This window comes from Lichenostomus cassidix, chromosome 2 (assembly GCF_008360975.1).
Source record: "Lichenostomus cassidix isolate B80296 chromosome 2, HeHo_3.0, whole genome shotgun sequence".
Lineage (NCBI taxonomy): Eukaryota > Metazoa > Chordata > Aves > Passeriformes > Meliphagidae > Lichenostomus > Lichenostomus cassidix.
The window spans coordinates 132759547-132787334 of NC_139482.1; the positions used below are offsets into that span (position 1 = coordinate 132759547).

A 27788-nucleotide genomic window follows, 5' to 3' on the forward strand; every position below is an offset into this window, starting at 1 on the left:
GGAAAAAACCTGTAAGATCCTCAAGTCCAACCATTAACCCAGCACTGCCAAATACACCACTAAACCACATCATTAAGTGTCACATCTACATGTCTTGTAAATGTCTTCAGGAATGGTGACTCCACACTTCCTTGGGCAGCCTGTTCCAGTGCTTGACAACTTTTTCTGTGAATAAATTTCTCCCAATATCTAAACTTCCTTGGTGCAATTTGAGGTAATTTCCTCTGATCCTATCGTGTTACCTGGGAGAGCAGACCCACTCTTACATCACCACAACCTCCTTTCATGGAGTTGTAGAGAATGATGAGGAATCCCCTCAGCTTCCTCTGCTCCAGGCTGAACACCTCCAGCTCCCTCAGCTGCTCCTCATAGGACTTGTGCTCCAGACCCTTCCCCAGCTTTGTTGTCCTTCTCTGGAAATGCTCCAACACCTTAATTTTCTTCTTGCAGTGAGAGGCCCAAAACTGAGCACAGGATTCAAGCTGCTGAGTACAGGGGGATGATCCTGTCCTAGTCCTGCTGGATACACTATTGCTGGTACAAGCCAGGGTACCATTGACCCAGTCAAAGCAGAAGCTCATGGAGGAGAAAATATCGTCGTAGAAAGATGTGGTTTATATATTTTAAATTCCTTCACAGAAAATAAATATTCTTTCATATACAGATATATTAAGGACCTGGTAGCATGATTTAAGAACAAATCTTCTATGATTTGGACATATTTTTTCTGCAGCTAGTCAACACTGTATCTGTGAAATGTGAATTCAAAATAAAGATTATTATACTAGCTTAAAGCTGGATATTTACACATTTGTTTCCCATATTTATTAAATATTTTCATACAGAAAACAGTAAAGAAAAATCCCATGGAAAGCTGAAATCCTGAGCAACTAATTTTCCACTTTAGGAGGAGTCTCAGTGATCGTTGTGAGCTTTATTATTGCTTTATTTGTGGGAATTACTAGCTCTTAAATTGTTCTGTGGCAAATCTGAAACATGCAATAATTTACATTACAGTAATATTTAATAGAGAACTGAGAATTGTGAGATAGTTTACAAGTGGAGCTACTATTACACTTCTTGTAACATCTTTCCATTAAAAAGTTAACAAACTGGATTAATTGCTTTGTGACAATGTTTCCTTTTAAAACCTGCTGTTTCTATGCAGCAAAGCATAAATGCTGTATACTGTACCAGTATTAGTCTGTTTTAAAATACTGCTTTTCTCCCCAAAAGGTTTATGGTGTATATACATAGTCTGTATTCCATTGCCCTAATTCATGCTATAATAACCTAACAAATCAGGGAACTTTAAAGACCTCATGCAAATGTATGTGTGGTTTGCATGGGAAAAAAACCCAGAGATTCTTCAAACTAAGTACTGTCATAATAAATGTGTAGATTGTAAAATGTAAATTCATGACAGATATTATTAATTTGACAGGGAAAATAATTTCAAATTTTTTAACTGAACATGTGTTTACTTACAAATTACATTATAATTACATAATTTTGTCCTCCTTGTTAGTTATGCATACTGGGGAAAAATCTGCAAAAACACCTGATGAAAATGTAAATGATTTCTGCCATTGCTTGATTTACTTGAAAGTTATTATAAAAGTTGCAGTAGCTAAAAGGTATTGATTTTTAAAATAAATGTGTACTTTAAAAGTGACAGTGTGCAGTAGAGCATAAGTGTAAATTCAGATTATCTATTGCTTTACTATTAATCATCAAGTGCAGTTATTAATTATGGTATTCAATGGTTTTATAGCCATTTTCACATGTGTTCAAAAAGTATATTAATAGCTGATAATAAAACTGGAAGTAGATATTACATGTAGCATACTTCTGGAACATACATTTTTGAGTGAATATGTTTATAATCCTTTGAATATAGGATATTATTTATTTTTGCAGTAGATGCAGTAACAATTTTTCTCAGAAAAAAAAAAGACTGTTTTAAGGAATACAAATGCTGAAGTCTGTAGTATCATGTAATAGATAGTTGTTACTGCTCAGGACTGAGGCAACTTGAATCAGAAGGCAAAAGTGTTCTTTTATTTGATATGAACCTTTTGATTGCATTTTCTAGTCTGTTCAAAAGTCATGTCGAATATCTAGATCTTTTGCTTCAAAATTCCACCCTGAACTGCAGGTGAATGAAATGAAATCCAGTCTGTTGACTGTACAAGAGAAAGGTATGTGGACAAAAGGTTACAGGCAGCTGATAAAAATGCGCTTCTGAGTGGAATGTGTGCAGAACCAGTGAAAACCCCTAACTTTAGAGTAGATATGATTACTAATTCCCACGTGTAGGTAGGTGAAGCATATCTCATGCACCTTGTTTGTCTTGCACATCCTTGCCAGCTTCCTGTGCATGTTTAGCTCAGGAGCCGCTCCAGTCTGGAGGACAGGCTGCAACCTTCTGAACCTACATTTGCAGTGGATGGACTGGGAGTGGCCATGCTTGGGATGTGCCCTGGAATAATTTTGCTACTGTTACTCACTTGGTGAGTAGTTTGGGAACAGAGTGCCTATGCTAAAGCAGTTGCCTGCATCAGGAGGAAAAGATCTGCATCCTGCAGCTTGGAGATTTGTCAAAAAGGACCCTACCACAGCACAACTGGGTTTTCTTGGCAGGTGCTCATAAACATTTCTGTGACAGTGCAAAGTGCCCTAAAATTTAAAAGCCACCAAGGAAAGGTGGTACCATTTTAAAGGTTGTATTAAGCATGTTTCGACAGTCCTATTTAGAAACTAGTTTATAATTAGTTTATTATATATAGCAAAATATATCCTTGGATTTCAATGAGTGTTATAAAGTATGGTTCCATTTAAAAAAAACCTGAACCAAAAATGATGCAGAGGGCATAATGTTTACCCTTATTCAGTAAAGACAGAAGAATTTATTCCTGACTGTACTTATAATCCCCTCTGCAGGAAGTATCAGAACACCCTAAAAGATACTTAGATTGCCGATGTGCGTTTTCTAATGAGCCTGTTTGTAATCATCAGCACTTACATAAAGCCTTTAGAAAGGACAGAAGTAAATGGGGTTTTTTAATACTATACTGTATTTCGTAAATTATGGATTTTATAAAAATACATGATTTTTCACACTATGTATCATGGGAAGCTTTAAAACATTGCATAATTTGCATCTTGGATAATGAAATTTTCATTAATAAATATATAAATCATAAATCATTTATTCATACAGTGTAATGTAGCAGTTTATTACATACTGCTTGACTTTTGTAATCAGGGAATCCCCTGATGAAAAAATAGCACAATATTAATTACCAGCACCATCTGTGCTAAACAATAGGAAAAACAATATTTTAATACAATGACTTCATGCATGTCAGTTATCTTCAACATTAAGCCCTGCAGTTTTGTTGATGGGGTTTACCTTCTACTCATTTAAATAACTGATGTTCTTACAAAGGTTAAAACTATGAATAAATGAATTAAAATTAAATATAATGAAAAATACCAATAGATACAGCATGGATCAAGTTCGTTCATCAAATAAGTGATTATACAGGTATAGATACACCTATATTTACAAACACATTTTTACATTTCCTTACAAATGTTTTTAATAAAATTGCTATATACATGCTTATTACTGTCAGAAGACTAATGTTCAACTTCTAAGAGTTGAGGGGGTCTTGTGATTTTTTTTGTGTGGGTTTGGTTGTTTGTTTTATAAATTAACACAATTCTAAATACATTATCCTTGAAACATAAATATCTGCTTGTCAGTATTGTGAACATAAATTATTTTGATGCACACAAAAATATTCAAGGTGCATTTAGTACTCTGGAAGTGTGAATTCAGGTGAGTTTGCTTTCTCTCACTGTAATAGCTAAGATGTTACTCTTATACATCCAGGTGCCAGTTTTGTTTCATGATTTAATGAGCCTAAAAAGTATGTTAGCTAAGTCAAAGCTACACCTATGAATATATTTCCTTCTTGAAAAATTCTGCTATGGGAGCCAGCCAGGGGTATTAGGATGAGGACAGCATTCAATACATTGAGTTTGCCATGGGGAAGTCTTAAACACAGATTCCTTATTTCCAAAGTTCCACACCTCTACTCATGTCCATATCACTAACGCTCAACATCCTTCTCTCTGCACATTCTTTTCACTATTTGTTTACTTCTGACACAATAATTTTCTTCCAGTAAACTCCCATCCAGTTCTAATTATAATTAAGCATATGCCAATTGCCAGAAGCATTTTTTTTCTATATCTCTCATAGATTGAGGTTGTCTATTGACTTTCAACTTTCCCCATAACATCTATTTTAATTTTTTAGTACTTCAAGACTCCACTGGCATTCATGGCCTTCAAATGTACACGTCAGAATGCTAAGAAACCCCAGCAGGCTGTGTCCCAGAACAGTACTTCTATTTTTGCATGCATATACTTTTGGTGACAATTATTTGGGTTTTTTGATAAGAATATTCACTTGCTGATGTACTCTTTCATAAGTATTGTGTGTAACATTGTTTGCAGGAATTTACCTGAGAGGAGACAGTAATGAGACTCCCAAAGCTTTAGGAAATGCCCAGAGCATTTATTTATCATAATAAAAATTAACTGCTTATTTACAGACATCAGCTCACCTACTGAAAGGCATTGTGAATTCTCCCAACCCCTGGGCAATTTGCTTTCCTAGGGCTCCAGTGAACTGAACATTATTCTCTAGCAGTGTATATACACTTGCCTGTGCCAAACCAGGCTGCTCTCTGCTCTCTGTGGGGTGTCCTACCAATCCAGCTGCTGGCTGATTTTTCCAGGCTCTTCCATACCAGACATGGAGAGCCATGACATTGCCTTTGAATCATGGAATTGTTTAGCTGGGAAAAGACCTTTCAGTTCTTCGAGTGCAACCAACCACCACTAAATTGTTTCCATAAGGGACACATACCTCCAGGGATGGTGATTCCACCACCTCCCCAAGCAGCCTGTTCCAATGCCTGACAACCCTTTCTGTGAAGAAATTCTTCCTGATGTCCAACCTGAACCTGCTCTGGCACAGCTTGAGGCCATTTCCTCTTGCCCTGTTGCTGGTTGCCTGGGAGAAGAGATCAACCTCTACCTGGCTTCAGCCTCCTGTCAGGGAGTTATAGAGAATGATAATGTCACCCCTGAGACTCCTTTTCTCCAGGCTAAACACCCCCAGCTCCCTCAGATGCTCCTAATATGACTTACTCTCCAGACCCTTCAGCACCCTTGCTGAAGGAGACAATGGGTTTGCAGATATCTGCCTTGTGCTAGAGTTGGGTGACAAGCCAAGGAAACCTTTCAGACAGAACCATAATTCTCTTTAATGCTCTGTGTTGGAGACAAAGGTATATAGGAAGGCTTTGCACTTTTGAACTGTGACATACTGGTACTCAGCAAATAGCAATACTTTATCGTGACATCTCCAGATACTCTCTCAGGCATTCTGTAACCTCTTGCTGTCACTGGATTCATGTACAAGCTAAATCCATTCAGGTATTCATCTCCTTACCAGGGCTATCTTGGTCTGCTGAGAAAGTTGCAAATCTCACCAAGTGAGTAACAGCTGTAAATCTCATCAGATACTCCCTAGGGAGAGCTAAGCATTGCAAATTCTGTCTAATTTCTTTTTCTTCCTCATTTTGATGTATGCTTGTGGCCACTGCTCCATTTCCATACCAATAATTCTTTTCTTGAACCAGCCTGGCTATTCTTCCCTCCAAGTGTTTTCTGGGGATCATTGTAAAGATTTATTTCTCCTTTGCAATCTAACAGTTTTCTCGGTTGTGAACATGACTCCAGGCTGATATCTACTTCCATACCTGCATAACTCATAGATTTTCTCATTTCATGTTCCTGTGATTTTCCTTAATTTATTAATTAAAGGGAACCCCCTCAGAATGATTGTTCAGAATTTTACAGGTTTTTTCTTCTCAAAGACAATGTCTTCCAATTTGCCCAACTTTGTGCTATTCAGTGCTCTCTTTTTCCATTGTCAGTCCAGACTGCATTATGTAGAATTCATTTACTGATCCTATTGACTAGGTGACTTCATTTTTCTGCTGTCTGTACTTCATTATTTCCTCTTACTCTCCTACACCTAAGTGCTTCTTCTGACCACAGTAGTTTTCTCAAACATGCAGATCATTTCCATGGCTCTCTATATTTAATTTCTTCTTATCTCATTCCAATATTTATTACAGGCAGTTTTACTCTTGCCTATATAACATATTTTTCACTTTCTTAGTGGTGACTTCTCCTATATGTCAAGGCTTTTCTTCTGAGGTTTTTCAGGTCTCCTCCATTCTCTTTTCAATGTATTTCTACTTTCAGATACTTGCTTCCCCTTGCTCTTTTCTTTCTGCTTTTTCCTTCCTCCTAGCTGATCAATAATTGTTTTCAAAATATTATTTTTATTGTTCATATTTTTCTAATCTTCAATGACTTCTCCCCATCATTATCTTTTCTACCTTGCTTGACTAGGGAAATCCAAAATCTTAGGTCCTCCACTCGACCACTGGAAAAAAATTATTCTGTCTCTCCTGAGACAACCTTTCAATGGTATTCCAGTGAATCAACACTCACAGTTTGTTTTTTAGTCTAATTTGGTTTTTAGTTTTATTTATCCATTGCCTTCTTCATTCTTCCTCACCAAGTGTATTCTGTACTTAGACTCATAGAATGGTTTGACTTGGACCTTAAGGATCATTTATTTCCAATCTCATTGCCAGGGCCAGGGACACCTTCCACTAGACCAGGTTGCTCAAAGCCTCAACCAAACTGGCCTTGAACACTTCCAGAGATGGAGCATCCATGGCTTCTCTGGGCAACCTGTGCCAGTGCCTCACCAACCTCACGGTAAAGAACTTCTTCCATAAAATGAAGAAAAATGAGGACATGATCATAGACACTTCATACAGAAAGGAGCAGATCACATTTGCCTTGAACATCCAAATAGTTATGCCTACAATACCTGAGAAGGATTCTGCCTTAGATTTCTGTTATTCTGTATTTCAATTATCAGGACAAGGTATCTTAGAAACATGAATGTTCCCTTTAATGTTTAATGCCTCTCAAATAGAAAAATAAAAGCTAAAAAGTACATACTAAATAGAAGATTGAAGGAGCACAGATTCTGCTCATGCTCTAGCCTGCCAATCTGAAACTTGACATTTGAATATTATATTTGAAATCTTTAGAAAATATCCAGATGCTGAAAATGTATAGTTTTTTAAATTATTACTGTACTGCAAAATGCCTATATTTTCATACAACAAGCACTACACTGACAATCTTCCAGTATAGGATTCAGGTATATAATTTGCATTAGAAATTACAAAATGCTGTAAATACATTCTAGAAAGACAGAAATATGTTGACTTTAACAGATGAACCTTCATAGCATGGTTCAGCTGAAAGCAAGTTTGAACTGTCAGTAAAGATTTGCAGCTCACACTTGGCTTTGCAGTTAGGTGAGAGAGGCAACTCTCTCGTTTTGAGCCCTATTCAGAGCTGCTGGTTAGTGATACTTAGTGTGTAAGGGGCAGGGATAAAGCAGTGCTGCCATGGGCTTCAAATAATTTTCAGTCTCTGAGTACTTGGAATGTCACTGAGCCTCATGTGAGCAAGCCTGAAGAGTGAGCAAGCCATGTAAAAGCCAGATCCAGCACTCTGAGGCTGCTGCAGGGATAGAGGCAGTACAGCTCCAAACCTGAAACACAACCTCCTGATATCTTTGCCTTTATGGCTATTTATGGTGGTGAAAATCATTAAATAGAGTACATTTAGAACTGATGGGGTATATGCATGCCCAAAACACATATAGTACTTATATTGCAATAGATTATATGTGCAAGATTCAAATTTAACATTGTGACAGAAGGCCCAAATTAATTACGTAGTGTATAACCACACATAAAGACAAAACTATCTCATTATTTAAATTCTATAGCCGATATTAAAAAATTAGATTTTATTGATTAGTTTTCTGTCCTATTTATTGATCAGTTTACTTTTTAATGATTTTTCAAAGACTTCTGATAGGACACTGGTATTAGAATCTCCTCAATGTATTTAAAATAGCTTCCCAACAATGAGGGAGTATTTTTAACTCTACTTTCTCCAAACAGGAATACTTTTTTGAAGAATGCTTATGTTCATACATTAGGCATCTGACTTCCTACCTATAGAAAGTGCCCAAGAATCATGAGATAGAGATCATTGTTTTATATGTTGGACTTGATTTATATAAATAATGCATTTAAGAATGCAGTCTTTTTAAAAATACTTATGTTACATCTAAGCACATGTTTTAGCTAATAGTCTGTACAGCTGACACTTACAGGTAAGGTATTTATATGTTTGTGAGTTGGTAAATAAATCACTTCTAATGAGGTTTTCTAAATAAGTCCTCTTCATTTTTTCCCTAGAAAACACAAACATTAGAAATGGGACAACACTGCATCTAGCTGCCAAGCAAAGCTTAAGAGTCTTTGTTTACTAGTTAATTTCTTCTAAAAAGGTAAATATACTTTAAAGGCACCAAATTTTTTCATCATTCAAAGTTCACAAAATTGTCTGCACATTCACTAATATTACAGGACAAATTTTTCTGTTCATAGATTCACAGAGTCATTTAGGTTGGAAAAGACCTCCAAGATCATTGACTTCAACCTTTGAACACTACATTGTCAACTAAACCATGGCCACATCCAGTTGTGTCTTGAACACCTCCAGGGATCGTGACTTCACCACCTCCCTGAGCAGTTCATCCCAATTTTTAACAACCTCTTCTGTGAAGAAATTCCTCCAGATGTCCAGCCTGAATCTCCCCTTGTGCACCTTGAGGCCACATCCCCTCATACTGTTGCCTGTTGCCTGGGAGAGGAGGCCAAGCCCCACCTGGCTATAGCCTCCTTTCAGAGAGCTGTAGAGAGTGATAAGGACACCTCCGAGCCTCATTGTCTCCAGGCTGAACATCCCAGCTCCCCTCAGTCACTCCTCATAGGATTTGTGCTCCAGACCCTTCCCCAGCTTTGTTTTCATTCTCTGGACTCACTCCAGCATCTCAATGTCCTTCTTGTAGTGAGAGGTACAGAAACAAACACAGCACTCGAGGTGTGGCCTCACCAGTGCCCAGAGCAGGGGGACAATCACTTTCCTAGTCGTGCTGGCCATACTATTTATGGTACAAACTTGGATATAGGACCCAAATACAAATAATTTACAAAAACTGAGGAAATCAGCTAAATGGCATTTGTGTGCAGGTATTATTCAGCTTAGAACAGCTAAAAAAAAATAAAATGTTCAGATTTAATGTAGGTTGGAGCAGATGATTGTTTTAAACTTGAATTTCTAATTAGTGTAATTACCAAGAGATTGTGCACATAATGAGAACTGTTTGCTGCTTGATAATTTTGTTAAATAAGTCAATAGAGGAACCAAAGACTGAACAAACAAGTAGACCTAGTCATCCCTTCTTATCAAATTCAATCCTTTTATCTGTCACAGTTTCAAGACATGATACTATCAACAGATTTTTTTCGGAAATAAACATTTTGAAATTTCCAAGCCAGATAGAAACAAAAGGTTCCAGAGTGACATCTGTGCAAAGAGACTGAAAGAGAGGTCAGGAAAGAAACTTTTGTATACATTATTCTTTGTACTGATAGCCTCCAAGCCGTAATTTTTATACTTAAGAGTGGAAGTAATAGTCAGTTATCCTATCCTAGTGGATCTATCCACTGTTTGAGGAGATTAGATTGGGGGAATGATAATGCTTGCAACTTTGCATCCATGCCTCAAATACAGTGCTTTAGATGTTTTTGAAAAACAAATAATAGTTAATTCTTTTCCAGATCCCAAATAATGTTTCTTCAGAATGGAACCATCTTGCAACTCAGTGGTTCTTTTTTTCTTCTATCCTGTTGGCCAAGGACATTCCCTTCGAGATACTTTCCAAAGTACTGTGCCCTGATTTTGTTTAAACAAGCCCAAAACATTCAGCGAGAAATTTGATTTTTCTTATTCAAGTCTGTGGAAGCTACATGAGAACGTGGAAGATACATTTCTGGTTTTGGAACCTTTACTGAGCTCTTTATCTCCAGTTCTACATAGGAAAAACCCTCCCAAATCATATAACCAAAGCAGATATTTCTATTGGATATTTAGGGACTATGTATACTGGATTAAGACATAAATGACTGAATCTTGAAGTCATTTATAGTTGTTTTATTGACAATCAGTTTTTCAAACCACTCTACCATGTGGCTGACGGCTCATCTTGCCTCTTTGTCTACCACAGGCATGCAGTTTACCAGATCATAGAATTTAGACTAGACTCTTGTGCATTGTTGTTGTGTTGGACTAATTCTATTTTCAAAACAAGAAATGGCTATGTAGTTATGATGGGAGATAAGGTTAAATTACTTCTTTACATTATGTACAGTATAAGCACCTGAGTACAGTATAAGCACCTGAGTTTCTCAAAATTTTCTGGAACATCAAGTTAAAAAATGTCATTTTCCTTGGATTTTGAAAATCACACTACTTAGACACATCGCTAGGGCTTGGGAACATACTCTAAAGAACATGCTTTTGCATCCCATCTGTAAGTGCAAGAATAAAAACCAATCTTTTAGATTCTAGTTTACTGCATCTTTTTGAATGCTATGGATGGCTTTATTTTAATTTTTTTTCAAATTCTTTATCTCAGAAATACATTTAAAATAATTTATGTGCATGGTTGGGGAAAAATCTACTCTGAAGTCCTCTTAGTTTTCTTTTATTATGGTTGAGTGAGGGCCATATATGACATTTCAGAAAAAAAAATAGTAAATGTATTCCTGACAATTATTGCAATTGAAAAATCCAAACCTGAATTGATTTGACTTCCATATATGATGTCACATCCTATATGAAATTCAAATTAAATAAAATTCTTGTCCTAAAAGGCCCAAGGCAGGAACAGGAGGTAAAAATGCACCCTTTAACAGCTCATAGCTTTTATGCACTAAATCATAAATATCAGTTGCAAACTTAAAAACTGATTAATGCCATGATTAGTGTTCTGATACATTTGACTAATGGAAATGGAATTTGAAGACACAAAAAATCCTGAATGTTAGAAAAGTCATACATGTTATATCTAGTAAGTCAGTGCTTCTTTAACATTGATTTCAAAATGGAATCTCAACCAGTTGTTTACGAGGTAGTGAAACTGAGGGAATCACATCCCTCTAGACCTGCTTGGAAAATCTTAAATCTTCAGTGTAGTGCCAAATGGGCTTGAGGTGAAACAGGGCTGGAAGCTGCTTGTATTTAAACATTACCTTCAGATGAGAATGAGTTCAGTCAAAAAGAGAAAAAAAGAAAAAGCATGAGCACATATGCAAGCAGTAACATAGTCCAGTGTTGTTCAGTTGTTCATACTTTACCACTTTTTCACTCTCAGGTATTGATACCAGTTAGGAAAGATTTGGATGATTTTAACAATATGTCAGTGTAAGAAAATTAAGTTACCTCTGGTATACTGACTTAAGACCTGGTAACTTGAGCTGTACTTATGACTCTTCTCAGAAAATCTCTCTAGTGCTCAGAGGAAGGCACAAACTGCAGAGAATAAAAGGGATTTTTCCTAGTTCTTTAAAAGGGCACTGGAAAAAAGCCTAGGAGTAAAAGAAAGGAACTGTAATGGAAGAAGCAAAGTAGCAGGGGGGAAAATCAACAAACCCAAGGTGAAGAAAAAGAGGGAAAAAGAATCCTTTTCTAAGGAAAACAATATTTTCCAACTTCCACTTGAGAGAGAAGCAGTAGGACAATGAGGACATACAGACTGTAAATAGAAAAACTCATGTTGCACAGTTGGAGGCTCACAGCTTTTTCCACTTCTGCTGTTCCCAAGATTCACCTGTACATGAACTTAGAAGTAAGAGATTACTAAATGAAAGAAAGAAAAATATGCCCTCATAGCCATCATCCTTATCAATATTAACAAACTCCCAAAAACACAGGACAACAATTTTTTGCCAGTCTACACAAAACTTTATCTTGGAAATGGAGCAAAAAGTAGAATTTGAAAGAAGTCAATTTTATCTGCAGATTTCCATTGTTTCAAGCATTTCTTGAAAGTCTATAATTGCACTGTGAGGACTGAATAATATTAGGAAACATCTATGGCAAAGTGGCAGTGGCTATGGTTAGGTGAATTTTCCAGCTTAGTCTATTTAATTTCAGTTTTACACTTTTACTTTAAAAACTTTGTTTCATTCAGTCATGTATAGAATCAAAGGCCCTTCTAGAAAGCTTTGTAATCTTAAGATTATTTTATATTAATTTAATTTTACTATCAATCAAAGGCTGTAGTATGTGGCAAGCTTTTGAGTGCTGGAGAAAATAATCATTTATTGCTGTTGTTGTTTCATCAACAAGAAGGTTACACAGTGCATTACTTCTGTAGGTCAAGCCTACTGTGCACACTGGGGAGCCTTTCTTCTCCCCTCTAAGTGCACTAGCTACAAACATTCACATCCCCTGTAATTTGCCAGCTCTTTGCAGCTCCTTCAGTTCCTTACTTCACTCTAGATTTTCCAGAAATATCCCTACCCTTCCTTTTCTCCTAGAATAGAATACCCTCTTCTCTTGTCTTGCCTTCCTGTTATAGTGTCTTGGAAACAATTTATTCAGGGATTTTCATATATTAAAAAGCTGAAAACAGGTGCACAGGTGAAAGTCTACAGGCTGATGCAGAGGCACTTTTAGGTTCTGGGTGAGGTAATCAGAGTTCCATCTACTTTGATTTTCCTGTTCAACCCACTGATTAACAGAAACTCATGAAACATCAGATTCCAGATATGGCACAGTAGAAGAATGCAGAAATGTCATTGAGCTGCATGTTGAATCTCCCTTCAATTTGGCAGTTATGGTGTTGCTACTGTGTACAACCTCTCTGCTAACCTATGGATAGCAATACAAAGCTCTTTTCCCTAGAATAATTTAAATACACAGTTAAACTACAAGGCCTTCTTAAAATGAAATCACTGTTTATTACAACTGTGAGAACCATTATTTTTTTCAATGGTTAATAGCCCCACTTGTGTGAACCCAGTTAGCTGAGTAGTCTTACTTTTTGCTTCTCTCAATTTATGCTTTTGTTAGTCTGGATAGGGACAATTCTTACTTGTGTGTTTCTCCATAATTTTGATTCTACAATGCCGTGTCAAAACTGACTAATGGGGAGCAATATCTGTAAGCATACTACATGTTGCTATTCAATATTAAAATTGCTATTGATACATATGGAATAGCAAAATCCCACTAAATATTTTAATCAGAAATGGGAATACCTAGAACTTTTAATATGTCATTGTTACACATTATTTATTTGCATGCTGTATCTTTTATATGTGCAGTTTTCTGTGCACACAGTTATATTTTTCTATGTCTAAGACACCTTTGCTGAAACCAACTAGCTGGAAGAGCAGCTGGAGATCTTTTCAAAATATACTTCATAATCTTGAAGGAAGGGTATTCTTATTTTTCTGGCCAGCAGTAAATTTTCTACCTCAGTAGCATGGCTTATGGTACAGTATTAAAGATCCAAGTTTTCACAGCAGGTTGTATTGGCTATGTAAGCTTATGTTGATTAAGCTTCTAGGAAGAAACAGTCAAATATAAATACAAAAAACAACAACACAAATTCTCAATTGAACTTAGAGCTAAATCAATGAAATGTGAATTGTGAATTTATCTCACTTTAATGTACATTATACAACTAAACCCAATTTAATAACGGTCAAATCCATGGCCTATAGATTAATCCATATTGATATTTTCCTTGCAGTGTTATTTCGACTTTCCAGCACGAGATATCCAATGTTACTGCTCTGTCTGTTGACAGTCACATTGGATTCTTTTAATAAAATCAGTCATTGCATTGCTGCCGGACCGAACAAGAAGTGAATTTCCACATGGGAAATTCTGGAAGAAAAGTAGATGCAGGTCTTATTATTAACACAACCAAAGGCAATAACAAATATTCTCTTTTTGACACAAGTCTACTGATATATACTACAGAAGCAAATACAAAAATTGCCACTAATTACTGCAGAATCACACTTGGAGGACGTGGCCTGGAGCCTGGAGTCTTTCTCACCTGCTTGACCATAAATTCCCCTCGAGTGGCACTTTGGAGCATACAGACTTTGCAGATATCACTGCTTGTTTTGTAAACAAGGTGAGGTGACAACGTCTTGCTGACATTCATTGCCTATAAAATAATTATTATATGAAGATTATGAAGACTGTTATAACACTCTTAGGCTCCATCCTCTCCCTTGCCATGCACACCACAGAATTCTGTCACTGTATGCCTGTGGGCAACTCAGACTGGAGCTGTACTGCAAAATCCAGTACAGTCTTATTTTCTCTCATGCTTTTGAAAACTTGTTAAGATTCTCCAAAAGTGCTAGGTTTTCCTTAAAAAAAGGTCAACATTTCAAAACTACAATATTTCTTATGACTTCTCTGTCTGGCAGACAGTTTTCCAATGAAACTCAAGGAGTTTCCTGGCAGTTCACATGGCATCTTACTTGGCCATCTGCTGGTGGTCCCCAGCTTCCAGGTTCCTCTGTTTTAGATTACTCTTCCTGGGAAAATCTTCCGAAACTGGGAGCTCAGACTCACAAATAGTCCACGTGGACTTTGCTCAGTGTCCTGACCTTGACATCTGGGAAGGTCTCACTCACCACACAGGAGCATGAGGAACTCAGTCCTCCCATTTTCCCTGGATCAGAGCTGGATTGTCTTGCTTTCAAGGCACTGATCCCTCAGTGCTATCTGAGCTGCCTGGAAGGTCTGGCTCAGGCTGTGACTGTGAGTTTCCAGTTTCTCTGTCGTAGAGCCAAGGGGAGGCAGAGGTTGGCTGATTCACCTTCTCATTTTCATTTGGGAGAACACAGATACAAGGCAAGCCATAAAAAGCCAGAAAGCTCAAAACTTGTGTTCTTGTTCAGTTTCACATAGAATTTTTCAAATTCTCTTGAATGGAAACAAATATCTTCTGTTTTGGTTTTGAACAGAAATACCAAGTTTCTGCTGAAATAGAGAAAGTGAAAGAAAAACCTTCAGAGAAAATAACCTATCAAATATCACATATGTTTGGAGTCAAATGACCTGGACATAAGAACAATGTTTTCCATTTTTGCTTCCCCTTGAATGCTCCCATGCAGTCTCCTCAGTGTCATCATTGCACTGAAATACGCTATAATCATTGTTTTCCACTGTCTAATGGTCAGCATGCACAAGAACTTTTACCATAGCCCAGAGAATAACACAGTCATTCTGTCTGGTAACCTTGGAAAATTAAAGTTCATTTTCCCTGAAAAAAGTAAAACTGATTACAGTTTACTATATGTACAAAATAAATTGTCAAAGGAAGACAAATATTTTTTATTCTTCTAATTCTTCTAACATTTTTCAGGTATATTTATTTTTAAAGGGTACTTGCAATTTCAGAGTGGAAATGGGCTTTTGAAACAGTTTTACTTTCCAACACTGTATGCCAATAAGTTGCCTTTTCACCTTTTTCTCAGCTTGGGGACTGCATGAAAAGGCAAAACGTAGAAAAGCAAAAAATCAGACTACAAATCAATCTCCACAAAAAGAAAATATTCTATTATTGTAATTTGAGATAGATGTTATTTGTAGAGAAAACAACCCATTCTCATTAGGAATGAGATTGAGCTTTAACTTTTCACACTGAAATAGAACTTTAACCCTTGAGCAATCCCACAGAAATAATTTTATATTGTTAATATTCAATGTGAGACCCTGATCCCACTCAAGTAAATGGTAGAGATTCCATTAACTTCAGAAGAGTCAGATTAAATCCTGATCTCCTTGGCTGTTAGAGTCTGTCCTGGCATCTACCTAGCAGCATAAGAAAGTAAAGTACCTTCACAGAAAAGGATTATGCACCTTTGATGAGCATCATGTCATATGGTAATACAGAGAATTTAAATCATATAGAACAGATTATTAATCATTATCATATACCAGATTATTGTCTTTGTGCTCACCTTTATTGACCTTTGCATGTATAGGATCTTTCCAGAATATAATTTCCTTCAAGTTCTAAGGTTCAGCTCATGCCTGTTTACATTCACCTTGTTAGCAGCTGTGGTATTGTTTTATGTTAGGGTTAGCATTACAGGAGGGAAGTTGATTAGGGATGCACGTGTTCGGAAAAGGAATTCTGTGGAAGGGAATACTCCTCTTCAGGGACTGCTTACTGTTCTCTTTTATGAGGAGCACTTTCTATTGCGGTGGAAATGATGGATTAGGTTTGTTTGCGGAAACTTGTGAACTTCATTGTTCATGGGGCCGTGGTGCAGGACACACTTGCAGACGAGTGCAGGCAACTGGCGGGCAGACAAAGGAAAGTTTTGCTGGAGGTCTCACTTGGAAATGAGGACTCCAGGAAGTGAAAGTTTGGCTCAGTGCAAGTGGTGATGAGCATAAGATTTACATTCATTCAAGTTCCTTTGCAATTTGTGGATGGGCAAGTGAGTTTAATCACTTATATCTTGCAAGCGGACTTTCAGCAAATCTCAAACTGCTGTTGTGGCTCCTTCATTAGTGGCAAAAATGTATGATAAAGTAGGAGGGAAAAGAATAAAGTTTTTTGGTGCACTACAGGCTTAAACATGATCCAATATAATGCAGCCCTTAGCTCATCATTCTCTGTTTTGTTTTATCCTGTGAGACAAGAAGAAACAGCCAGGCAACATTTCTAGATATTAAACTCTTTAAGGGAAGGAATATGTCTCTTTGTGTGCACTTTGAAGTGCCTCCTCTTCAGGAGCACATTGGTTCTTTACAAATTGTAGTAATAACAATCATTTATTGCTATGCAGTGTGGTCTGGATTCTCATTTACATCCAGTATGATTGGTTGTGCTGTGTCGCTGTCCTGTTCATCACTTCTCACCTTGCATGTACATGCAACTTCTATTATGGTTATTTTTAGAATACATAAGGCACTCAAATAACATGATTACAAGTGTGGAACAACAGCTTAGGAAATAGATAGGAGGACAGTTCACAGAAAGAGGCAACATACTGCACCTAAGCTGTGCAAGATCAAACTTGACATTGTAAAATCAAAGAGAGAGGGTTTAATAGGAAAATAATGTGATGGGACTACAATGACTCCTGCTTTTTTAAAGTTGAGTTACCATCATTTAATGAGTTTCTGGATTTATTAAAAAAATCTCTATGCATGTGTGTCTATATAGGCAATATATATGTGTGTAAATATGTGCATGTACACCTGGGATGTGTGTTCATGTGTGTGTGTGTTTTAAAAAATACTCAGAAACAGTGTGCTGCAGGAAACAAAACAACCAGTTGTAAAGTCCTACAATACTGTTTTCCATCTCTGAAGAGAAGTAAAAGGACCATAAGTTTCCCTTTCATGGAATCTGAGCAATCTTCATAGAAAGCCTCATTTTCTGTCAGCTTCAGGAACGAGACATATTTACATGCATTCAGACAGTCTGTGATGCCTGGAGGCAATGAGTATCGGGGAGAGGAGCAGTGTGGAATGCTCTCCCAGCTCTGGCTGACAGAGGGTACTGAGTGTTTTGTTCCAGTTGTCAGTCGTTAGAGCACCCCTGTGATTTCTCCAGCTTCGTGCTGAAGGCTGTCTTGGGTTCTTATCGCCAGGATGGTGCTGAGCTGGTGGAGGCATAAAAGAATCCTTATCTCCCCTCTTTATTTCAGTGTAGCAAAGGAATGAGCCCAATATAATATGACCACTACAGGTAAAGTTTGTAAGTCTGTGTTCCTCAAGGTATTGATTTTTTATGATGTCTATCATGTACCAATAATGGAGAAATTTTGCATCAGATATAACTATTACCCTAATTTTTTTCAGTTGAATTGAATACTGTAATTGGTCTGACAAAAATGCTACAATAATATATTTTTTAAACAAAATGACGTACATTTTGCATGAAACTGAAGTAAATTTTAAAATTATTATAACCCCCTCCTATCATAGGTACTCTTAACTATAACGCTTCTCTGAAAATACTTGTTTGCCCTAAACCTGTTAGATTATCTATATTCACTTCTGCTGAAAGACCTTCCAAAACATTATGGCTCTACAGCTGGAAACTTTAGCCTCTGGTTAATTTTACTTATGATCAGTACAGTATCATTCATTTTTGTTTCATAATTTAAGTTTACCATTCCCTTTGATGCTCCTTCACTTGGCACACCGTTCTCTGATCATATTAGGTCAAGATGAGTATACAACTCACTAACATCCAAAAAGACTGCATAAAGCACTGGCTGGAGGTTTCATGATTTGTCAAAGAGCATAAATTTATTATTACATTTTTGTATTGATGCTAGATTACATCTCTCAGAGTAAGAAAATGTAGCTAGATGTTTTAAATAAAGAAATTATACCCCTGTAGATTTTAATTGATTTTGATTCATTAAGGTTTGATATTTAAGTCAATGTATTCATCTAAAATAATTTTAATACCTTGAAGCAATGTAATTTTCACCTGAAATTACTTTTAATTTCAATTTTACTTCAAGAGAGATTGCTACAAGTCTTAAATAGTTGTCAGAGATGTCCATGATAAGGTAACATCTGGATGAAATTTAATGATTTAAGAAAATAATTCATTTTAAGTAAAATAACTAAGCCTGAAACAGATGAACATCCGGTCTTCTAAATAATCCTTTATTTTAACAATTATTTTGGAGAATTTGTAGTTATTGAGAGCAGAGAACATGGCATAGGCTATAAGTATTCCAGCTCTACTGCTTAGAAGCCCATAGAATAATGTAGTCAGTAAAGAGGTGTCTGGGGACATTAGTTGACAAGGTCAAGTGGTTGGATTTAATCAAATTCATTTTGTAGCTGGAGATTTAGTCATGGTTATAAGACAGAGAAGTCATCTCAAATAAGGAAGCCTAACAAGAAAGCAATATATCATCTGCATGAAGTGAAATATATTGCTCTCAGCCATTTAGCTTCTTGTCAGAATTAAAGGAAGGTTTTGGAAGTACAATTCTAGCATGAGCTATCTAAATACAAGTAAGTGATAATGTAAAGCAGTTGTGGGTTTTTTAGTGATATTGTGAATCTCTGGTAACAGTTAAACATTATTGCTACTGGGATACACTGATGTCATGAGCTGGTTCAGGACAAAGATCTGTATTTCATTACCAGTTTGAAAGTTTGTATAGTTTTAACAGAAGGAACTGGTTTTCAACACCTTCTGCTGCCATCACGGAAGTTTAAGGCAGATATGGCATTAGTTTCACACAGAGCTGGTCTCTGGCTTTCTTGTGCAGTTTGAAAATGGAAGACACTGCAGGAGCTCAGCTGCAGGACAGAAACTGAGTAGAGCATTGCTCATTACCTCAATTTAAGATTCAGATCAGATAAAATGTTTGAAGTTTAGAGCTTTGTATTGGCTACTAAATTTTGGAACAGATAGTCTGAAATTGCGATGATTTCAAGATCTGCAATCCTCTCAGAGAACGGGGGGATTTGTTATGAATCACTGATCAATAATTGTTCCTGGTTTAAAATTTGAACCAGAATTGCTGTGTCTCATAAAGGACATCCTCTGGTGTTTCAGTTTTGTTACTAGGTTCATTTAGTAAATGCATGCCTTTGTGTTTTAAGATCAACTTGTTACAAATGTCTTGCTCTGAATTTTAAAAGTTTAAATGAGTTCAACTTATTCCAACTTGTTTTCTTGCATTCAGTTCAAGACACTATTTTCAATACACAGGTATTTTTAAAAAAAATGTATAGAACTCAAAATGAAACAATAAAAGTAAAGACAATAGACTTGTATATTTTTACAGAATTGAGATTTCTTGGAATTAAAAGGCACTAGGAATAGATCTGTCTAATTACATTGCCCAATCCAAATGCAGGAAATTTAATTCAGATTTTTTTTTTTATTTGCCTTAATTTTGAAGCTATAAATGAAAGTGCTTCACCTTTTTTTTAAAATTTCATTTCATGATGTAAAATCTCACCATGACAGGCATTTAGGAATTTTCTTGATTAGAAGACTAAATTTCCCATTCTAGTACTCTATGCCACTACTCCTTAAATATTAACTGATACAGAATATTTTTTCTGAGTGTGATCTCTTAGCACTAACTTGGTCATAGTAAAATACATTTTTTTCTCATCAGTATTATTCATAAGCCTCTTGTCAGGTTACCCAAATTTCTTCCATTTACTGGAATTTCTTTTTTTCCATACTGCAGGACCAAGGTTAAAACCCTAGGACAAGGAGTTAACAGTAAGAACAAGAAAGATATACTGACAAATACTGAAGAGAATATGAAAGGTAGATGATGAAAGTAAGAACCATGAAAATAAGTGAATAGGAATTTAAAATACTATACAAGGTGACTAATAGGTAAAGAAAGGCAAACTCATCAACATATTTTCCTGTCTTTCAAATGATCAAAGCTTTGTTTTCATGAGGTAGAAACTGTTGGTTCTTCCTGTAGGTCCCATATCTTGCATCCAGAGGCCTTTTCCCAATCCCCCAGGCAGAATGATGGGTTGGAGGACAATTAAATATGTGCATTGCTGTTTGTGGTGTTGAATTGCATGTTGCAAGTCCACAGCTCTTCCTGCAGCATGACTAGAGTTAAAAGATGTTAAAAGTCACCAACTGTAGATGATTTAGGAATAAGAGAAATGTTAATTTCATTAAAATATTGGCTGGCAATCTTCTACACAGTAGATGTGTACAGGAAAGTTTCACAACATGCATTTTGGCCAAGATAATCAAAGCTCATTTGAGCTCACCTGCAACAGGGTTGCTAAAGACAGCTAAAGATATATTTGAGTAGGACTTTAATTTTTAAACCATTTGATTGTTACTCCGCTGGTTTTCTTCTATACATTTTGACATATTTTGTCTTTTAAGAGATTCAAGTTAGCTTGAACTTAGTATATTCACATTATGAAGCAGTGAACAAAATAAAAACTGGGTGCTTCAAATGCTTACCAGCAAGCTCCAAGCTTTCACACTTGCTTGTGGGGATATTCTCTATGGCTCAAAACACCCAAAAACGTCAATAGTCCCAAAGCCATCATGTGTCCTGCTGCCACACAGATTTTGTGAAATAAATCAATTTATGCTACAAGTGTTATAGCACAAATATAAATCAACATTTGTGCTATTAATCAGTTGAAAATGTCTTAGAAAATTAATTGATAATATTTTACTTTTTTCCGTTGATCTATGCATGGTAATCATGTGAAATCCACATCCACTTCTATTTTTAGGTATTGTAATAAGTTCGACTGTAGAATTTAGATGAATATCTACTCAAAGTTGTCGATCAGCCTCTAGTTTTGAAGAAATTTTATACTTTGCACAACTGAAAGATATTAGAAAAAAATAGTACATCTTTGGAGATTCTATTACTAGTTATTTCAGTAGTCTCTCTCTACTTATCAATGGCTCAAACAATATTTTTCACTTTAAAAGACAGAATAAAAACTTAAGTAACCTTTAGAATAGCAATTATCTTGTTTTATCATCACTAGCAGATGCATTCTGGGAAGCAGAAAATAAAGTCTATAAACCAGATATCCAAATACCATACACATTAGGAGAACAGAAAATATCATGGGGCTACACATGGACATAATGACACGAACAATGACAAGAAAATGAAAAAAAAAAAAGAAGTTTGATTTATTAATTAGTTTTAAAGAGGTAAATTTTCTATTCTGTCATCCTAAAATTCTCAGGCCAGAAATAACATGGACTCCCACATAGCTGATATACGAACTAAAATGATGGATTAAGGAATTGGTTCTATTTGGAAGCAAAGGGGTGACAAGGCAAGGGAAGCAGTGCTATTAATGATGTAACAAAATCAAGAATGAGATGTGACTTTAAAATAATGTAAAAATTCTTCATTAATAAATCCAATCTGTAATTCAGCAAATGGATGAGCATGAGCAACACACAGAAATTTTGCCTTTTTTATTTACTCTAGTCTTACAGAGTGAAAGGGAATTTAAAATAAGTGCAAGACCACAGTGAATAAATAAGCTCATCTGTGGCTATTTGTGTTTATTTGATGTAATCTACCATTTCATAGCAAGAAAGTGGCCACAGGAAAAACCTCCAGGGAAAGGATCATTTAATCATTGGAAAAAATCTCTCTAGAGTTTTGTTGGTCAGTGTCTATAAAACAGGAAAATACAAGCAGGAATATATGATCCATAAATTAGATTGTTTGGTGCCCATTATAGAAATACTTTCAAATAAAGGGAAGCTGATTTGAATGAAACAAGTTCTATGCACAACTAAACTCATAGATCTGACAGTTTGTTTTACTTAGTCATTTACATTGAAGTGTAATGTGTGCAAAGCAATTTGTTTTTATGACTGGAGAGCACTACTCAGTTGTATTGATGAAAATTATTTTATAAAATTGAGATCAACTTTCTCCTTTGGCTTCTTGACGTGAAAAGGCTAGGGAAAGGTTATTCTTCCGGATTTTTGTTTGGAGAGTTTCCATCTTAATCCTTTTAAAATCAGTGGCTGGGAAACAATCATGAACTCTGATTTTCTCCTTTTTATGCTGGTATAATTCTTATCAGTGTTAGTAAAAGGAATTCCTCTTGAGCAACATTTTTGGAAGCAGCTTGATTCAAATTTTAATTTTAATTTTCAAGAGCTATTAAGAAGGAAAACTGAAGAGAATTCTGTTACTGAGACACTTCAGAAAAACTGCCACCCTACTTTTAAAGTGTTACGTGAATTCTTGGCTGTTACTCGTGGATTTTAGAAAGAGAGGGGAATTTCAACTAAATTTTGTTGTGAACAGATATAATATGAAGGTGATAAACACCACATAAACTGCCAATATCTTCAAAGTCAATGATGCATTTAAATTAACCAACTTGGAGAATAATTTATCTTTACTGTGTTGTAAAGTGGGCTACTAAAAATCCTGAAGGTTTTCTCAAAAGGATATGGGTTACAAACTACTGAGGGACTCTGAACTATATTTTCCCTTTGCTGTTCAGTTCACTGGACTATTATGTCTTTCACTTATTTTCTAAGTTTGCTTTTTGCTGTGCAAAGTAAGCATCTGGTTCTGAAGGCAGAAAACCTTAGGGGATCATACTTTCAAAAGGTTGCATGAGAAGGTTTCCTTTCTAATGTAGTCAATTCTATTTATAAGATAAAGGCAAAAACTGAAGAGTTGTGTAAATTATGAATGTCCTCTTAATAACCCAAAACATGTCCATGTGGCTGAGAGGAACCTAAGATCTCAAAAAGAGAGTCTATGCTGCCATAGACTTTGAAGTTTCAATACATATTCCTATTCATGATGATGATGCATAGTTTTACATATACCTCAAAGGGGAAAACAATACCAGTTTTGATACATACAGAGGACAATTTATGCAACTGCTCTGAGGGGGGGAGGTGTCACTTGTGCAATATGAGGAACAGATAGGACACAAGTACAGGTGATACCATATATTCTGACAGCTATCACTGTGCAATTGTGTGAGAACATCCATTCAATGGATATACAGCAGAAGAAAAACTTGGTGGGAAAAAAGTTGAAGAAGTTGATGAATGTAATTTATAATACCATAATGGTAAACTGGTACAACAGTACCTGTAGGGGAATCATCATGTTTCCAGTTTTCTATTTTTAATGTCCTGATCATGCTTTGATGAATATTGTTGAGATACTAGTGTGTATGCAACCTCCTTCACTGAAACTGGGAAAACTGAGATGCCCATAATATCTAATTTGGCAAGAGCAGAGACACGCTAATCATTTCCAAAAGGAGTGCTACATAAAAGTTATGGAAAAAAGACCAAGGAGAAGAGAAAATGCTATTTTACTTCAAACTCTGCAACTATGGTTGTACTTTATAGTCATGTCACTATTTTATGAGACTTGCACTCTGAAGTCGTAAACAGTAATTTGACAATATTAATGTTATCTTTTCAGTGTTAAGCCATGCCTACATGAAGTACTGCTGTTGGCTTATCTAAAAAGAAATTAAGATAGAAATAACGATTTTTAAAGCACTACAGCTGTTCTTTCTCTTTTTCCTGTTTCTTCTTTTCTGTGATTCCTTAACTTTCCTTCATTTTTCTCATATCTTATTCCGAACTCCTCCCTCTCTGAGCTTATGAGCTGCAAGAAAGTTCATGCTATATTATTGTTTGCATGTCTGAGAAAGGTGCCTCTCTCAGAAGCCCAGACTGTACAGTGTTAAGACTGTGCTAAGGATAGTATGTTCCTGGGGATGGTAAGGTCATGGAAAGCAGAGAAGATCTCTGAGTTGTAACAAAACTGGCCTCTGAAGCCCATGCACAAGCCAAAACAGTAAGTTACTGCTGCTGTGGGCTGCAGTCTTGCTACTGGCAGAAACCTGCAATGTGGTGTGGGATTATATATGTTTCAGTACGTTTCTAAGTTTTCAGTAGCCATTTGTAAGCAGTGGGGTGAATGGGCAGCATTTCAGACAACCAAGGCATGCAGAACTATTTCCTCACAGGAAATATTCCATCACATACTCCAGATGCTGCCATATGTGTGATACAATATCTTGTTGTGAACATGCATTCATATTTTCAGCTTTGTTAAAAAAACTTTCTCTAGCTATGCCACACCTACAGAATTTTCTTTTTCAGCTGAAGGCACAGCACATGACAGGTTAGCTTGTGCAAGTCAGTTTGCAGTAGAATCTTGCTGATACTGGGATATATTTTTTTCTATAAGGAGAGCATGGATATCAAAATTAGGAGCTGTGTTGCATGTATAATTTTTTAGAAAGAAATGTAATTTTTTTCCCCCGGGTATTACTACAATCCTGTGCACTGAAAAAGAGTATTTTACATTATTATGAAAATCATGGCTATTCTGAGATTCTGATTTAAAGTTGCCCAAAATGTCTAAGCAGTTTGGTAGACTATCACTTTGTTCATCTATAAGATTACCTGAGCAATATCAGAGAGCATCCAGTCAGGAAATGAAGAATAATCTTTGCCACTATTTTTGGATAACAAATAAGATATAAATTTTAATGTGAGATGAAAAGTATCTTGCATAACTGAACTATCAAAAGAGATCAGTGATTTCTGCTCTAAATAAACACATGAAAAGAGACAGGAAACTGACACCAAGAAAATGCTAAGCTTTGCACCAACCAAAATTTAACTCAAATTCAGAAAACACCATTTTCAGGAAAAGTCTGCTTAGGAATCTAGAGTTTCTGAGGTCACCATTTATATCTATACCATTCTTCCCTCTCCATATGTAGTGGACATGGGTTTTGGCCTCTAAAAACTGGCAGATCTCCCAGAATGGATGCAAATGTCTGGACTATCAATGTGAAGTCTGACTCAGCACTGATTCCAGCACCCTGTGAGTTTGGCTTCCCACATTGCTGCATCCACTGAAATCCTGTGGCCAGGAACTTTGCTGTAGGGTTGTGATCATTCCTAGGGAGTAAAACATTCACAAAAAAATGTAGTAGCAATTCGGTTCTATCTTGTTTACAGGACTGGTTGAAAGGGCAGTTCATATCCACTGGTCTCACCCATTCTCTTTGGATATCCTCAGATCTTCTGTAGGCTCCTTTGCATGTGAGGAATCTGCCTTGCAGCATTTTTCCTATATGTCATCTAGAAACACATTGGAAGAGTTTTTTCTTCTCTATTTCAAAAGCCAGAGGCAGCTTTACTTCTAAATTCAAAGCTCAGACTGATCATCTCTCAGCTGCCCAGTGATATATTTAGGTCTATTTTCTTGCTGTCTTAGAATATATGTATGTCTGGCATGACCGCACAGAAAATCTACACATTGTGAAATAAGAATAAACTGTAGATCTTTCAAACAGCTGGGAGAAGTGTGAATTGTCCCATATTCATTCTACAGGGGTATTAATTCTGAGCCTTAACAATTTAATGGTCAGTCTAGTTAACTATTTCACTACTGACCAATGAAAAAAGATTAATAAAGTTCTAAAAAACTATGACATACACTATTCCTAACACTCTAAGTCGATAATACATGGAAAAATACCAGCTTTTTCTTTTTAATTCTGAGCTAAGGAACCAAACATTATGATTAAGATCACGGAAGAATCAAAGTCCTTACAATGGGAATCACAACCTAAGAGCCAAACAGAACCTATGCAATTATATTTTTAACATTACATATTCTTATTGGCTCTTATGAATAGTCAGAACTTGATTAGGTATACAACACAAAAATCAAGCATATTTTCTTCCAAATTCAATTGCTGCCTAAACTTTATGGTATCTTCATTATACAGCAGTACCTTTCCATGCAACACACTGTATCCAGATTTATGTGAGAATTCTGAAGTTAGTTTTCCTCAGTGTACATTTTTTTTTGTTTGTTGGTTTTTTTTGTTCTTTTTTTTTTTTTGCAAAAAAGAGATAGGAAATCCATAATTGCTAGTCAAGAGGTTAATTCTGCTTCCAAGAAAACATTTAAATATTTTAGTATTTCTTTCTTTCATTGAGAGAATGGAAAGGTTGTTCTAAGAACCATAAAGTGTTCTCCAAATAAGGACATTGTTTTTAAAATTATGTATCCTACCTATGTGTAAAAAAGTTGCTAGCACTTGAAGATCACGAAATCTAAGCTGCACTTTCCCTAGTTTCTTTGCCAGAGTATAGGCATTTCAAGAATTTAAGTTTTAAACCATGATAAACATGTAGTTAGAGGGTTTCTATAGATCTTTGCAGAACCTTGGGCAGTTATAGAGAGTCGGAAGTGATGAAGTTCAGGATGATTAAGAAGTGAGCCTCTGTGGATGTCATTTTCTTCTTGAGATATTGTAATTAACTAAGAGCATGCATCTTCTGAAATAGTCCTATGCCACCACTGCTCATATTCAGTTACTATTTTGGTTGAAGAGAACTACATTTTTAAACTATTCTTACCGCATTGTTTCCTAATTTTCTGTCTGTACCCTCAGCTTTTGGACAGATGGCCAGCATTCCCTCAGTACAAAAACTGGACATATTTTTCCCCTGCCTCCATGCTCAGATGCTGCAGTTGCCCTCCAGCAAGGGTTACTTGTCCCCTGGCCATGCTGGCAAAGCACTCTGTGACCACTGTCTGGTTGCTACAGGCAACATTCAACAGGTGAACCTGAAGAGCCAGTGAATGGTACAGGCATTGCAACCTTGGTAGGGACAACATTATAGAACTACAGCAGCTCAGAAAGTTATGGAATTAGGGAGGGAGAGGTAATTTGTAAGGTTTAAAAGATCTGCTCTGAATTACTCTCTCTGCAGGTTAACAGAAAATGCTGGGCCTATTCTTCAGCCCTGAGGGAAAGCTACACCACTCGACTTGTGTTCATGCGACTCCAGCCCCTGCCACGGCAAAACAAAGTGGCTTTGCCCACGCAGCTTATCGGAAACAGCGCCTGGTGAGCAGCCCTGGAGATTGGCCTGACAATAACACCGTGTCAGGGATCACGTGCAGAGCTCGAGCTGCTCCCTGGCCCAGCCTCAGAGCTACACACAGCCTGACACAGATTCTTCTCATCTGGGATATACTGCTTGTTCTGCCAAAGAAAATGGGCAATTTCCATGAAGTATTAAAATGCACTAAATAAGGGTTCCTCTATAAATGAGAGAAAATGGCTCATTAGTTTACACCATTGATTACATTAAT

The 27788-nt window shown here is 36.4% G+C and overlaps 1 long non-coding RNA gene across 1 annotated transcript; it reads left to right on the forward strand.

Annotated features, from left to right (window-relative positions):
• Positions 1 to 5486: 5486 nt before the first annotated feature.
• On the forward strand, positions 5487 to 27788 carry LOC146442324 (uncharacterized). Its single transcript, XR_014850230.1, has 4 exons — positions 5487 to 5576; positions 8451 to 8542; positions 20331 to 20426; positions 27404 to 27788. It is a non-coding gene; the product is annotated as an uncharacterized LOC146442324 (long non-coding RNA).